We start from the raw sequence: 16,990 nt of genomic DNA on the forward strand, positions 1-16,990 counted from the left end.
TGGGGGGAAAGGTGTCCCTGCCCATGGTAAGGAGGTTGGAGTAGATGATTGTTAATATTTTTACCTGAAATCACTTTAAAAAACATTGACTATTCTGGGATTTAATCATGGATCTTGAGAAATGCCAAGCTTCAGGAAAATCTTATTTTTGAAATGGTGATATATGTCAAATTGTTTGTTTTGTGGGTTTTCTTTTTCAGACAGTAGAAAATGGGTTCCTCCTTATTGAAAATGAAGAAAAAATGAAGGTAAGGATGTAAAAAAATAATAATTAAAAAAAAAATCAATGTTTAATTTAGTAAAGAGAGAACTCAAAGTGTTCTTGAGTTGCTTATGGAAATTATCCACAGTTTGGATTCAGGGAAGTAAAGTCACAAAGCTCTTTATTCTAGACAGGCTGTGAGGTAACATAATTTATTGCTTAAAGAAAAGCTACCAACCCACTCTTTAATACCTTTGTGATATTGCTGGTTCCCTGTGGCAGAAGGCAGGAAAACTAAAATAATGGGAAAACAGTGAGGAGAAAGAAGGTGATTGAAATGCTTTAAAAGGTATTACTGGATGATGATAGCTAAGTAATTAAAATGGGTGATGGGGAAGGTTTTGTGGGAGTGTTGTTTTTTAGATGAAATGCTGTGCAGGTGTAATGCCTGAACTAAAGACTCAGTATATGTAACAGAAAAAAGCCCCTTGCTTTTTCTGCAGTAGGCTTGAAATAATACTGCTTGGGTTTTTTGTTTCTCTTTTACAGAATCACAGGATGAACCAAGTTGGAAAAGATCTCTAGAATCATCAAGTCCAACCTATCACCTAACCCTTCTAATTAACTGAAACATAGAAACATAATCATACAGTCAACCATGTTGGAAGAGATCTCCAAGCTCATCCAGGTCAACCTATGACTCAGCCCTGTCCTATCAACTAGACCATGGCACTAAGTGCCTCATTCAGCCTCCTCTTAAACACCTTCAGGGATGGTGACTCCACCATCTCCCCAGGCAGCCCATTTCAATGCCAATCAGTTTTGTTATGAAGAACTTCTTCCTAATGTCCAGCCTAAACCTGTCCTGGCACAGCCTGAGGCTGTGTCCTCTCATTCTGTCACCATTTGCCTGGGAGAAGAAACCGACCCTACTTGGCTGCAACCTCCTTTCAGGTAATTGTAAAGATCAGTATTTCCCAAAGAAAAATGAGAATGTGTTAAAGCAGGAATAGAAAGGAAGGAAATTATGGATAGAGAGGTAGTTTTAGTTTGGGGGGCTTTAATAAAATGAAAAGAGTGAGACCCTCCTGTGAACAGAATTGCCTAAAGCCATCACAAAGAGGCTGTTTTGCCAAGCGTGCACTACCAGAAGATCACAGGATCACAGGATGTTAGAGGTTGGAAGGAACCCAAAGAGAGCATTGAGTAGCCCCTGCCAGAGCAGGACCATACAACCTAGCTCAGGTCACACATGAACACATCCAGACAGACCTTGAAACTCTCCAGAGAAAGAGACTCCACAACCTTTCTGGGCAGCCTCTGCCAGTGCTCTGGGACCCTTACAGTCAAGAAGTTCCCCCTTGGGTTGAGGTAGAACTGCCTGTGCTGCAGCTTACCAACGACCCAGTGCCTTCTCTTCTGCTTTCTCCTGGTTGTTGAGGATAAGGTATCTGCTTCAGCCCTGAGTTCAGAGAGGAAAATGCCAAGCAAGTATTGACCACATCTGCCCTTGGCTATTATGTATCATCAATCTAACAGTGACATCAAGTAGCCTAAAATTAGGAAACGCATTGATCCCAAAGGTGACCTACAAGTGATGTATGCAATGGGATCTCAACATACTGCACTGAGAATGAGGGCAGTTTTACTGTGGCACTGTTATTTTTAGTTTGATGTTTTTGTCCAGAAGGAACTCCCAAAACCTGAACAATTTCCATAGGTGAAGGTAAGGTTTGTGCATTCTGCTATGCCAGCAACATGGGAACATGAAGAGCTAAATTTACCTCCACTCTCTTCTCCTTAATAAGGAGACTTGACTTTGTTTTTTATGAAGGGAAAAGTAGAGATGGGTGCAGGAGAGAGTTGCAGGATTTCTGCTTGTCAGTGTGCTTGCATTACTGACCTGCAATAACATATATGGTTGTAAATCATTTAGCAAAAGCATCTCATACCAAAGTGACAAAGAGCTGGTGGAAAAATAAATGCATATAAACCAACACAACAAAACAATGAGGAGGAATTAGGGGCTTGATTAATTATCATAGACTCATAGAATCAGTCAGGGTTGGAAGGGACCACAAGGATCATCTAGTTCCAGCCCCCCTGCCATGGGCAGGGACACCCTACCCTAGAGCAGGCTGCCCACAGCCTTATCCAGCCTGGCCTTAAACACCTCCCGGGATGGAGCCTCAACCACCTCCCTGGGCAACCCATTCCAGCCTCTCACCACTCTCATGCTGAACAACTTCCTCCTCACATCCAGTCTAATCTCCCCACCTCCAGCTTTGCTCCATCCTCCCTATTCCTGTCACTACCTGATAGCCTAAAATTCAGCCAGGACAGCCCAGAAAAGCACAGACCAGTTAATCAAAGCTTTCCTCTTACTTTTTTTATGTAGCTATGTAGTTTTTATGTAATTAATACAGGATCACAGAATGGTTTAGGTCGGGAGGGACCTCAAAGCTCCAACTCATAGTTCTGCTTAGTAGAGTACTGAAGTGAGCACCTGGAATTACTAAAACAATTAGAGTCAACATTTAATTTTTTTCCCAGAGTAGAAAAAGTTAGGGAAAGAAGTTCTGAGAAGTTCAGACAGGGACACAATTAGTTAATTAATTCTCCATTCCAGAGATTTCTTTGGCCTATTGTCAAATGCAGAGTTGATTTAACACAATTACTCTTAATTTTGGGTCAAAATCGTGATGGCACTCATACCCTGGTGTTTATATTTAAGTGGCTGAAGTCAGTAGTTGATGGTGGATCAAGTTTGTTGCTAGTTGCTGTTCTACAGCAGCTCCAGGGCAACGTTTGGCAGCTCTTTTCCAGCTGTCTGCTAGCATAAGCTATTAGAGCTCCTCCACTTAGAAAATGTCATAAAGATGCAGGCATTAATATTTCCATCTCCTGCAAATCTTTATCCAAAAAAAAGGGTACCTACTTGTGCATGCAATCCAGAAATGCTGAATGCAGCTGATGGAAGGAGGCACTAACAGTTACTGCATTTAAATTGGAAAGGAAATATTGAAGGACATTTTTTAAACCATTATTATTTATTGTATTTTTTGGGCTGAAAGAGTAAATCACCTAAAATAATTGCAGATCACATTATCCATCCTGTGCTCCCCAAAGGAACACAATGGCATAGTTATGAAAAAAGCATTAATACAAGAGATATTACAGTTATTATTTCTCATTTCTAGTGAACTTGAAGTAAGATAAGTTTTTGTCTGTAAAGTTACATAGCAGAACAAGTCCATGCAAAACAGCTTCAGCAATATATGTAGCTTAACATTCTCTCTATCCCTCCAACAGTCTTCCGTCTGGTGTCTTGGCAATAAGAAGACTTCAGCATCTGAATTTGACCTGTGTTTGATTCTGAGTCTCCAGCAACCCTGGAAGCAGCCTATTCTAAGTAGATTAGTTCAGTAAGTAAAATAGCAGCATGGTTGCTGCACCCTGTGGGTATGGCACCGCTTTGTACAGATAGGGCTGGAATACCTCTGCTATGAGGACAGGCTGGAGGAGCTGGGGTTGTTCAGCCTGGAGAGGACTCCAGGGAGACCCAATAGCTGCTTTCCGATACCTGAAGGGTTCCTACAGGAGGGCTGGAGAGTGACTTTTCATGAGGGAGTCTAGCAATAGGTTTAGAGCTGAGACAGAGTAGCTTTAGACTCGATCTTAGGAAGAAGTTCTTCAGTACGAGGGTGGTGAGACTCTGGAATAGGTTGCCCAGGAAGGTTGTGGATGCCTCCTCCCTGGGGGTTTATAAGGCTGGGTTGAATGAGGACTGGAGCAGCTTCTAGTTGAGAGGTATCCCTGTAGAAGAGAGGTTGGAGCAGATGGTCCCTAAAGTCCTTTTCAGCACAAGCCATTCTGTGACCCTGTAGTGTCGTAAGTTTTGATTTTGTGGCAGAAGCAGAAGTCAGTTCTGGAGTGCTGTTTACTGCCATGCTGCACAGTACCTGATTAGCTGCTGATAAGCAGTTTCCTCTTCCTTAATTACAGCTCTGTTCTTGTGTTGAGACTTCACAGGGTCAGTGCTAGATATTCCACTGCTGAAGAATTTGATTGCAGGACAAGGGGCTGGATAAAAATCACACAATATCTGATCTTCTGTCAAAGAATGTGAACACCTTTGATGTTCTTGCAGCTTGCTGGTTCCTCCATGGCATAGTATTTACCTTGATTTCTAGCTCTGAGCATGATGAATGCATCTACACTTAATTTCTCATCGGGAGGGCAGTAAGCACTGTAATGGATAACTTCAAAGCAGAACGAAAAGAAAACTGTAATGAGCTCTATTTAGGAGCCCAACCATTGCTTTTCTCATCATTGTGACTGATGAAAGTGGGGCAGTATGATCTATCTGAATGTGTAATCCTTTTCTTGCTTGGGAGGCTTCAAACACTGCCTTGCTGGGCTTTTGAAATGCATGATTATGGCTGAATTGCACTTTGCCAAGAATCCCATTTTTCCAAGACCATACTGAAGTAAAATTATCAAGATTATAAAGAGGTTATGGTTTATTCCAGCCTGCAAAAAGACAGCTGCAAACTGACCATTTTATCAGCTTTCTTCCCCAGCACTGTGTGCAGTTTAACATTTTCACATTCCTATTAACTTTCCAATTTGCTTCTGAAGATGGCATTATGCATGCTCTAGTAGAAATAAGTTTGATTTTTCCAGGAAGAAAAACTGATAGAGGAAAAATTGATAGGCAGACATCAGCTAGTGTTGTGAACGTTTTTGATCAGTAATTTCAGTCTAGGGAGCAGGGAAAATTTAATTCAAACCTGTTAGAATTCCAGACCCTTAAAAAGAACTTGTCTTAAAGAGGCTTCAGGTCTTCTAGGTGAACTGCATCAACCTTGCTAGAGCCAGAAATAAAATCCTTTTCAAAGGAGAGTGTTAAGCTGGCATATTACTTTGCATGCTTTATTTATTTACCAATCATCAGAAGTAATCATTTCAGCTTAGTTAAGTTTCATGGCACATGAGCAGTGGAGCTGAATGGTTGTTTTTTTCCACATGAACATAGACTCAGTGTGAATAACCTAAGCCAAAACCTTTGTTTGCAATAGCAATAAGGTTATGTTTCGAACCCAGTCATGGAATCATAGAATGGTCTGAGTTGGAAGTGACCCCCAAGGGTCATCCAGCCCAACCCCCCTGCAGTGAGCAGGGACATCTTCCACTAGAGCAGCTTGCTCAGAGCCCTATCGATCCTGACCTTGAATATCTCCAGGCATGGAGCCTCAACTGCCTGCCTGGGCAACCTGTTGCATTTTTCCAGCACCCTTGTGGTGCAGAACTTGTTGCTAACATCCAATCTAAATTTCCTGGTGGATAGTACCTGAAGATGAGGCAGCAGTGTGCTCAAGTGGGCAGCAGAGCCAATGGCATCCTGGGCTGGCTCAGGAGCAGTGTGGTCAGCAAGACAAGGGAGGTTATTCTGCCCCTGTGCTCAGCACTGCTCAGGCCACCCCTTGGCTGTGTCCAGTTCTGGACTCCTCAATTCAAGAGAGATGTTGAGACACTGGAATGTGTCCACAAGAGGGCGACAAAGCTGGTGAGGGGCCTGGAGCACAGCCCTGTGAGGAGAGGCTGAGGGAGCTGGGGGTGTGCAGCCTGCAGCAGAGGAGGCTCAGGGCAGAGCTCATTGCTGGCTGCAGCTACCTGAAGAGAGGTTGTAGCCAGGTGGGGTTGGGCTCTTCTGCCAGGCAGCCAGCAACAGAACAAGGGGACACAGCCTCAAGTTGTGCCAGGACAGATCTAGGCTGGATGTTAGGAGGATGTTCCTGCCAGAGAGAGTGATTGGCATTGGAATGGGCTGCCCAGGGAGGTGGTGGAGTCTCAGTCCCTGGGGGTGTTTAGGCAAAGCCTGGCTGGGGCACTTAGTGCCATGGTCTGGTTGGTTGGCCAGGGCTGGGTGCTGGGTTGGACTGGATGCACTTGGAGCTCTCTTCCGACTGTCTGACTCTATGATTGCCCTCATCCTATCACTGCAGCCCTATTTTCCCTCTGTTACTTTGATGAATACCAGGAGGAGATTGCTACCACAGAACTGCCAAGGAAACTCATTTAAATTAGAAGCTACCACAAACACACTAAATAAACAGAGTGTGTCCTAGGGTGGATTTTGTTGTTGTTTCTTTCTCTCTTTTTGCTTCATTTAAATCTCCTGAGCTGTCAGATAAAAGGATTTTAATTTAGCAAGTCAATAAGCCCTCTGTTTTGTGGTGAATTGTTATTTGTGAGGTTTGTGATTAATTTTTTTTTTCATCCTAGGCTAAAAGCTGCTATTCTGTGGTGACTGATAACTCATTTTGCTCCTTTGATTTCTTGCCTTGCATACTTGAGGAGTGTCTTCTAACTTACTCAGAGCTCCTTTGCCTTTCTGCTTCTGACTGGGTTTGCTGCATGTTTATTTTGTTACCTGTGCCTAAAGGCTGTTTTCTTATGTGGGAACAGCCTGTGCATTGTCTGATTTTTTTTTTTTTTGCCATATGCTAGGTTTGACTTCTCTGTGTGATATTCTCTTGATTACATTCAGCAGCACATTCCCTAAAAGGCAGATTTGACAGAGCTCTTTGCGTACGCAGAAATCAGCTTTTACACTTCCCTCTTGGAAGCTCCCCGAGTGGATCTGCTCCCTGGCAGCATAACTTCTCCCTTTTGCCTTCCTGAGGTGGCTGCAGGACAGCTTGTTTTAGGGCTGAGTGCTGTTAGAACTTGCTCAGGGAGGAACTGGGCTCATCTGTGTGTGAAATGCAGCACTGGGTAGGTGACCATAAAGAAGATCAAGCTCCCAATGAATTAAGGAGCTGGAATCCTAGGAAGGGAGGTTTGTTAGACTATAAATTGCTTATCCCTTTCCAAAAACAGAACACTATAATTGTCTCTGTGGGTGAAACCTATAAAGAAAGCTTATTCAATCCTGAGCTCTATTTTGAGCCCTACTTTAGCCAATGAGGTTAACTAGTACAGTACCACACATTTACTTTGTTAGGCTGATGTGAGAGGAGTTACCTACATAGCCATAAATTCAGGAGGTTCATTGTTTTCTTCCTTCACAAAAACTCACATCCATTCTCACTTGGGCAAGACAACCTATAATTTCTGCTTAATCACTATGTGGGTCAAAGCCTCATTAAGGAAACTCTGTTGAAATGTTGGTTTTTCCCACTACTAAAAGAAAGTTCAGATCTCACAGATGTTAGTGAAGGGAATTGCCAACAAAAGCAGCTAATGCTCAGGTGAACTCAATGTGTCAAGAGCTTAAGGGGACTGGAACAGCTGTGTGGTGTTCCTTGTGCTGCTCACACTGCTAGAGCAGGAACATAGGCAAAAGATTAATCTGAACCATCTCTTTCCTGGACCTCTAATTCAAGAGATAATTTTGCACTGATAACACACACACAGAGTACTCAGAGAAGATACTACCACTAATGACAAGGAACTCACCAGAGTAAGTTAACTGGTTTTTCTTTATGTGACTTAATGAAATAGGAAAATGAGAGCTGTATGTGCTGGGGTGAACCTGCAGCTGGTTGTTGTGGGAATTGGAGATGTAGCCTTTGGCTGGCTAGCGACAGAGCAAGCTCCTAAGCTGTAGCCCTTGTTTGGCTGAGAGCAGAATGAACTCTTAAGTTGGCATGTTGAGCTAATTGGCACTGAGATGCCTCAGCTGTTGGTCAATAAATAGCGGTGGCTGAGAAACTGTTCTGGTTGTGGCATGGTGGAAGGATGCTGTGAAGCAGGAGCGAACCTTTGCAGGTCATACAAAATTAAGGTAGCATTCTTTGTCAGCTGCAATTGTTGTGTAAAGCTCTAAGCACATAGCTGAGTTGTTTCTTAATACAGCAGAAGGTTGAAATACCTGCGTGGCAATGTCTCTCAGGTAAAACAAATCCTGCTTGTGGATGTCTGAGCTGAATTCTCTGGGTGTTTCCTTAGCTGTAGTGAAATGCTTTAAGCATGCAGCTCAGCTCTGTGTTGCTTTGTTATGCTATTTTGGAAGAATTTATCAGCTGGGTGGGTTTTTTGAACCTATATATAATATAATGCTTGTAATGAGAGCTCTTCTATTTTCTAAGAAACATCTAAGCAAGAGCAATTAAGTTAGCTGTATTCCCTTTCCTGCAGCAGTGTTGTCACAAAGATGGTGACAGGGAAAGGCACACACCAGAGCAGGTGCCAAGAGCCATGTTGTTTTAAGAGGTTGGAATGAATCAGAAAATGGAAATGTGTTTCAATTTTGTTTTCAAGCCTATGTGCACCAGAACATTATCCTGAGTGCTTCAGTTAGACTAAGAAAAGCTGAATGTTTCTGCAACACAGCAGGAATAAGGGAGTGCAGGGGCACCATGCTTGCTTTGGTCTGCTTTTTGCTGTTACCCAGTCCTCAACAAGCTGCTTTGAAAGAGTAGGTCCCTCTGAGACCAGTGTGCAGACAAATTTGCTGTGGCTGGGGTAGATGTTTCTAAAGAGCACATGTATTTGCTTGTGATAAATGCTTGATTTCAACAACTGTTGACATTTTCCAGTAATTTCCCTAGTGGTCCAAGGCTTAAGCTTCTCCACTGCAGTTCTGTTCTCCATCAGCCAACCCCTCAACACTTTTTTCAGTTTTATCAAGTCACCCAGGCTGTTTGCACCTGCCAAACAGAGGGTGACAAGCTCTTCCCTGCCTTGGGTAACCTTTGCGATCTGGTGGTGTCTAATAGATATGTAATGGGTTTGGATAGCTCATTCTCCCACCGTGCTTCGTGTCTTGACAGTTATACAGCGTTTCAAGCCCTACTTTAAAAGTAGTTGCTTTACTAAAACCAGCAATAGAACTCATGAGACATTAAAGTAAACTTCCCTAATTACTGTAATTTAAATTTACCACATTAATACCCCAAAAACCTATTATAAATAAAAGCTTTTAAGCAGGAGAGAATTAAATCCACTAAATTCCATTAGTGACATCCGATATAGAAACACATTAAGGAGGCTAAACACCACCCTGGTTGTTTAGTTAGTTAAATCCATTAGTATTAGAGACATTCATTTCATCAGCTGCTCAGTTCAAGGCATCAACTTTGAAGTCTGTTGGGTGTTTTTTGAATGAACAAGGTGAATTCTTTTAGAGGAAAGAGGTAAATAGTGATTGATACCTCACAGGCTTTGCATGTCATGTGCATGCCTTGTCATTACAGAAGAAGTAAAACACAATTTTGACTTAGTGACTTTAAAGCATGTGAAAGTTGAGAAAAACACATGCAGCAGGGTGAGGTAGAAAAATGGCACAATCACAATAGCAGCAGTTCAAAAAAAAAAGACACCAAAAGGAGACCAACAAGGAGGCTAACATCAGTTTTGGGGAGCTCGCTCTAAAGCACAGAGAGGCAGATGTAAATGTCCTTTGGGTTTCATCAGGCTTGGAATTTTGTTTGCTTTTAATGAAGCCACACAGTTAAAGAGAAAATTAATCAGACCTACAGCATTGTGCAGTCTTGCACCTCAGAAATGCTCACAAACCTTAGCAAGAGAGTGTTTTCTTAAAGCAGCCACCAAGACGATATAGGAGATGTCATAAAAGTCTCTCCTAGGAGAAAATACTTGAGGCACCAGATGTAGGGAAGAATCTGTAAGGGTATGGGTAGTCTGCTTGGAGCATTCAGCACTGCCCAGGGACTGAGGATTTCCCCATGAGAGGACCAAAAAGCAGACATTAGGAATCCTAGAATAAGTCAGGGTTCGAAGAGACCACGAGGATCATCTAGTTCACAGAATGGCAGAGTTAACCAGGTTAGAAAAGACCTTTGAGATCATCACATCCAACCTATTACCCAAATCGTAGAATCAACCAGGTTGGAAGAGACCTCCAAGCTCGTCCAGTCCAACCTAGCACCCAGCCCTAGCCAATCCACTAGACCATGGCACTAAGTGCCTCATCTGTCCTGGCAGCTGCAAGTACTGTTACCCATGTGTTGATTTGCACATGGGTATTGATGAGGGCCAGTTACTCTGTGTTAATTAATGAGACATTTTACATTAAAATAGGAAGTGCATATGTGTGCAAGCTGCTGTGTAAGGATGTATCACTTAAACTGGCTCTTTGAAGGCAATATGTATCTGGGAATGCTGCCACACACTTCTAAATTTTCTTGGCATGTAACATAATTCCTACCTGTTCCTTTGCCACTTGTGGCGCCACTTTGTGTGAACTGAGAAGATAGAACATTATCCTAATGATAAATTGTTGGATTTGGAGTGTGGTTTGGCTTTCTGTATTTGAGTAAAGTAATCATACAGGTCCTGGTTCCTTCCTTGTCAGCCAACTTGCCTTAGTCCATAACAAAATCACCTGGGAAGGATGCTGGATAGGGCCTGAAAGTGTTCAGTTACTGTTTCGTTCAGTTTCCTAGGGCAGAACTCAACCTGTCACCAGCTTAAGCTTAGTCTTTTTTGTTTTAGCTATGTTTGGTGCTTTTTTTTCCTCTGAATTGCATATACTTTGCAATTACTTTTCCATACTCTCTGCAGACCACACTAGGGATATGTTTTCATAATCAAGACAAATGCCACACATCCCAAGTTCTGAAAGAGCAATGCCTGTACAGCAGCTCCTGCACTCAGACGAAAACAATTAATCTGTCATTGACTTGCAATGTCTATTATGTTCTGTGTCAGTGGTAATTGATTGATTAAAGTCTTAAGGGCAGTAATTTAAGAGTAAATATGATTTTATTGCTTTTATTTATGCTTTGGAGTCTCTCAATTAGAGAGGTGTCCTCTATGATGATTAAAGTCTGGTGGAGAGTGAGCATGACTTGAAAAAATAATTAAAATGGGAACAGATGAACACTTAGTGCCATGGTTTAGTTGATTAGATAGAGCTGGAGGATAGGTTGCACTGGATGATCTTGGAGGTCTCTTCCAATCTGGCTGATTCTATGGAGAGACCTGGCTTTGCTCCAGGAAAATGCAGAAGTCAGTTTCAATTATTCCATCTCTTCTCTGGGACAATGCCAGCTTCCATTCAGGAAAATGGATCACTGGAAGCTTTTGATCATTTATGGTTGGGTGCATCATTCAATATTTGCTGTACAACTGGGCATAATTGATGGGACAATGGCTCTGTAGTGCCAGCTTCAGTCTTAGGGTGTAAGCACTGCATGAATTAGATTAGATCCAATGGAAACAGTGTTTTGTGATGAGGGTGGTGAAATGCTGGCCCAGGTTGCCCAGAGAGGTGGTAGATGCCCCTTCCTTGGAAACATTCCAGGTAACACTCGATGGTGCTCCGAGTGACCTAAAGTAGTTAAAGATCATTGAATTGCAGAGTGTCAGGGGCTGGAAGGGACCTTGAAAGATCATAGAATCAGCCAGGTTGGAAGAAACCTCCAAGCTCATCCAGTCCAACCTAGCACCCAGCCCTATCCAGTCAAACAGACCATGGCACCAAATGCCCCATCCAGTTTTTTCTTGAACGCCTCCAGGGATGGTGACTCCACCACTTCCCTGGGCAGCCCATTCCAACGCCAATCACTCTCTCTGACAACAACTTCCTCCTAACATCCAGCCTATACTTCCCCCAGCACAACTTGAGACTGTGTCCCCTTGTTCTATTGCTGGTTGCGTGGGAGAAGAGACCAACCCTCACCTGGCTACAACCTCCCTTAATGTTTTTTAACTCTCTCTTGTTCACTCTGTCTGTCTCTCTCCTCTCCCACCTCCATAACATGACAGTTTGCATGACAGAATTGAAGCCTCGTTGATTCAGAAATGTTGGATTCAATCTTGAATACATTTCCATAACTATCAGTGTGGAGACTTGCTGAGGAACAGGGGGAATGTGGGGTCAGGTCAGCCTGGGATTTGTCAACACTTTCCTAGAACAGCTTAGATGTGTTTACAAAAGGCAGACATGAGCAGGATCATGGATAGTCACCTTTCATGTTGCTGCAGCTATTCCTCTGCTCCTCTTTGCTCTGCTCTGGAGCTCTTTCTCAGTTTGCCTTTTCCATATCTGTTCTTATTTGGAAGCTCTCAGGAATCCAGGCACAGGAGCAGCAATGTGCTAATAATAAAGAAATGGATTTATTTTTTTAAACATACATTTTTTTCTCTTGATCAGAAATGGTCATTGCTTTAATTCCTACATTGCTGGCAAGCCTACAGGTGCTTTTAGCAGATACAGGGCTAAAATGGAGCATAGACAGCAGATCAACTAAGAAGAACAAGCCATATGTTATTGCTACTTCCGCAATAGTAGCAAACCTCTTTGAGTTGGTAAATTATTTCTCTGTGTGAAATGACTTAAGAAGAAGGTTTCCTCTTTGCTGTACTTTGGCTAGGAGTAAGCTTATTTCTAACTCTCTGAGCTTTTACAATGCTTCTGTGAACAACAGGAGACAAATCTGCAGGCTCTCCCGATTAAATTCATGCTGCCAGCTACTTGGCTCTATATTTTATCTTGGATAGCGATAGCTTCCCAGGTGCAAAAGGCAGTCTCTTGATTTAAAATGCACATAAGAGAGGTATTATGGCTAGGAAACCATAGGTCTGTTGCTATGATGAGTGTCAGATGTGATACTTGTGGATGTATTTTTTTCCTTTTGAGCCTTTAATTTTCAGATATTATACAGATATGAGCAGGGAATGGCACTTTCCAAAGGCATGCCAGTGTCACATCATCACAAGCATGGCCCTTTCTTTAGGGAACACGAAGCCTTGGCCTGAAAAAGGCAAGTCCTAGAGCATTCAAAACAGTGTCTCAGGCTGTGCTGCAGCATCCCTGACAGACCCCACACCAAAATCATCACTGCAGAATGAAAGGGTAAAGGGAACAAGAAACGCTTCCTTCCAGAACGTTTCAAAAAGCTCCAGGGGATAGTAATGACTGAGGTGTAGCAGCAGCAGGTCATAGGAAGGGAAAAAGAAACAGCAGAGATGCAACAGCAGTTGCTTCACTGCCTTCTCTTGGAAGACAAAAATCCTTCTCCTTATCAGCTACCACACTTAATGAACTGAGTGAGAAAGGAAGGCAAGAAGACCTTTTGTCATTTGAGAGCTGCCTGGAGTTTATTTTGCTTAGTTTCACTTACTCAGTAGGTAAGAAGCAACCTGTTAGTAAAACCAGATCTGTATCTTGTCATATGAGAACTGCCTGGAGTTTATTTTGCTTAGTTTCACTTACTCAGTAGGTAAGAAGCAACCTGTTAGTAAAACCAGATCTGTATCTTGTCATATGAGAGCTATCTGGAGTTTATTTTGCTTAGTTTCACTTAGTAGGTAAGAAGCAACCTGTTAGTAAAACCAGATCTGTATCCTGTCATATGAGAACTGCCTGGAGTTTATTTTGCTTAGTTTCACTTAGTAGATAAGAAGCAACCTGTTAGTAAACCCAGATCTGTATCTTTGGGCAGTGATTTGTTTCCTGCTCCAGGCATTTTGGAAGAGGAGAGAGCTGAAGGGCAAAGATGACAAACAGCAGCAAAGGGTGGGATGGGGGAGGAAGCAGAGCACTTATCCAGTTCAGATGTTCCTAGACACTAATTTGTCCAGTGGGTAAGGAGTAAGAAAACGTAGATATTTAGTGATCTGCCTCTTTTCTGCTGTCTTTCTATGAATCTACCAGATTACTCAGGACTTAAACCAGAGACACACCACAAAACAAACATGCTCATTCTGTCCTGCTCAAAATGAATGAATCAACTGGCAGTCTAGCTGAAGGAAAAGAAGAAAGATTGATCTACCTTGGACCCAGACTCTAGGAGACCTTTCTTAATTCCTAAATTTTTGGAGAACATTTATATGTACTTTGTCTTTATGTACTTCTTCACCTGAAGCTCTAAGCTGCACTGTAACAGAGTGCTCTAAGTGCCCTTGTGGGGTTTGCTCTTAGGACTGGACATGAGCAGTGTGTCAAATTCATAACACTCTGGTACAGTCCTGATGTTTTTACAGTCTCTGGTGCAAGAAGTGCATTAAATTTGGCTGAAGGGCAGATCTGTGTCTCTAGTTTTGTAGTTCCTCTGAACAGAGTTCTGACTTTTGACTTCTGTGTTTGCTTCATGGCTCCATGCCAAGACTTATAGTGAGTACAAGCAACCAGTGATGGGGAAATTAAATTTCTACCTCAATCTAAGAGGCCAAAAAACAAAGAGACGTGAGAAAGGCAGACCTGCTGCTGGTTGCAGAGGGGAAATTAATCGATGCCAGATGATGTTCTCCCAAAACTAATCTTGTTTATTAGTTTTGCTATGCTGAACTCTCACCACCCCCCCACCACTAATTTTAATGATATTTTGGTTCTTGCACGGTCATGGAAACATTCCATGGATAATATCTAGATCTAGTAATAACCAGCAAAAGAGATGAACATTAATTGAACTGGAAGAGAAGGTTCCTGCAGTCAATATGCCGCTTGCGGTCAGTATGCCTCTTGTCCAGTAGATGGGCTCAGACTCTTTCTGCTCTGTGGCAGAAGGCAATGGAGAATTACCAAGAGACTTCTAAGCATTTTCTCACAAATTATTACTACCTGACCTGCAGGGGCTAGCCACAGTCCAGACAGTGTCCAAATGCTTTCAGGGGTCTCTATCTTGTTGGATGTTGAGACTTCATTCTTCCCAGGATATATTCTGGGGAAAGAGACAGACGATCTCTGACCTTGACTCCTGGCTTCTCTGGATGATCTCTGTGTCCAGGACTGCTAAGCAGGACTTTCAGGTGTAGAGGCAGGATGTTGTGGGATCTCAGCACGATGTCGCACAGGCCAACCGCATGCAGGCATCCAGGGTCTGCTCCTGGTTACTTGCAGCAGTGGAGTTTAGCAGCAAGCAATAAGGCAGTGTGCAGTAGCAGCAGGCAATGGCAGAGCACGGCTGAGCGCAGCAGAGGAGCAGGTGACCGAACATGTTGTATACCTGCATGTCTCCTTTTACCAGTGTGGGCTGAGATTAATTGCCCTCTGGACACAGAGTAGCCAGTCAGGGTGGCAGTTAGCCAAACCTTAGCATATTAGGCAAAGCCATAGGCTCACTTTCACCCAAATTTGGAAGAGCACAGGCCTTGCACTAGGCAGGCACAAGCTAAGTGTGTGCACCTTGTTTACCACAGGACCCTGGCAGACCAGACTCAATGGCTCCAGATTCTTTTGTGTTAGTTTCCTGTGCTTGCCTCTCTGGTAGAGCAGAAAAACATGCCTAGGCAAGGCAGGACATGGATAAGCCTATTTTGGACCCATCAGGCCTACCACAGCGCTGCTGCTGCTTCTCACTGCTCAGCCAGACTGCAAGAAGCTGCTTTCATTGCCTGGTAAATAAAGGAGAAAGCTTAATTGTTAGTTCTGAACAACTTTAGAACTAGATTTGAGAGTGGTAGTAGGCACTCTGCTGAAGTCTTCATTCAGGGCAAGGCTGGGAAAGAATGGGCAATGGAAATAATGGGCAAGGGAAAGAATGGAAAATAATCAAGCAGAACTTTGAATTTCAGGCCACACAGGTGGGAAGAGGTAGGCTAGGTCCTAGAGAGAGATCCTGCAAGTAGGCAATAGGCTGAAAGAGTGTAGAAAGAAATGAAAGTGAGCAGGAGGAATTGTTCATCTAAAGGCTGTGGTTGAGTAAAATAAGGTTGGGTGTGTGTGTGTGGGGGGAATGTAGCATTCTCAGAGAAGGGCAAGGAAACTGGTTTCAGAAGTGCAAAGAGCAATCAAAATTAAGGGAGACTGTGCAGTGTTTTGCTCTAGGAAGAGCGAGAGAACTAACAATGTGGAAATTGGAAGCTTTGGGGGAAATTGCCATGAAATTGGAAAGAAAGTAGAAGTTGTGTGAAAGTGCAGGCAATTAAGAAGCCATTCTGAAGTGTATCTGTATGTTTATGTATGTCAATATACACATGCAGAAATAAGGGCAGTGAGATGTCTGAAAGGCAGGGAGAATAATATTGTTAAGGTGGAGACAAACATTGCCTCCCTCTGTAAGCAGATTGTATGTTTTCAGCAAGGTCATTGGCAGGACATAGTGGAAGAAATGTGGCTTTTCATGCTGCAGAAAGAGAAGCATTGATAAATTCAAGAGTGCACCAGAGATCCTTAATCAGACCTTCAGTCTAATTCCCAAAGTGTTCAATGTGCTCAGGGTTTATTTCAGAATCTTGAGGCTGGATACGAAGTACCCAAATGGTCTCCAGAAAGTAAATCAAAACGTTTCAAGGAATCTGTAATTTAATTTTTAGCTCTGGAGTTGTTTTCCATTGGAGAGAGAAGAGAAAAAGGAATGGGTCTACTTTTGTAGTTTCTAAGTGGTCACAGTTTTGGATGTGCAGCTCAAGAAAGAAACACTGTGGCCATATGGCTTCAAGTCAAGAGTGATACAGTAGGATGAGTTGCTATTTTATACCACCCTAAACCTCTTTGATGACACAGAAGTTGGCCTTCAGCTGACACAACAGGTCCTGCCTTTTCTCTGGCCCCACTACTTTCAGTAAGAATGCTTTTGGGCTAAGAAACAGCTCAACAGGAACAAGAATCTCAAAACCAAATTTTACACCAGGTGTAAATCCTGCAGCAAGTCAAATTGCAACACTTGCTTTTAGCCTGAGCTTTAATTCTTAACCACTGCAAAATTTCTTGTTTCAACACGGGAAATTTAGAGTGAAAGTCAGAAAATAAGCAGAGGCAGCTAGTTCTGAGGGGGTCTCCAAAGGATGTGTTGCTGCTAGAAATTCTCTTGCAACTTTGTGCCAAAGCATTGCATTATAATCTGTCAACTGTTTAGCCATCACGACAGCTTC

The 16,990-nt window shown here is 42.8% G+C and overlaps 1 long non-coding RNA gene across 1 annotated transcript in view; it reads left to right on the forward strand.

Moving 5' to 3' along the window:
• The first annotated feature begins 205 nt into the window (after positions 1-205).
• The window catches only part of LOC135185899 (uncharacterized), a 59,761-nt gene continuing 42,976 nt past the window's right edge, over positions 206-16,990 (forward strand). The window contains exons 1-2 of the long non-coding RNA XR_010306681.1: positions 206-248; positions 752-1,156. This is a non-coding gene — a long non-coding RNA (uncharacterized LOC135185899). The remainder of the gene's footprint in view (positions 249-751; positions 1,157-16,990) is intronic.

This window comes from Pogoniulus pusillus, chromosome 24 (assembly GCF_015220805.1).
Source record: "Pogoniulus pusillus isolate bPogPus1 chromosome 24, bPogPus1.pri, whole genome shotgun sequence".
NCBI lineage: Eukaryota > Metazoa > Chordata > Aves > Piciformes > Lybiidae > Pogoniulus > Pogoniulus pusillus.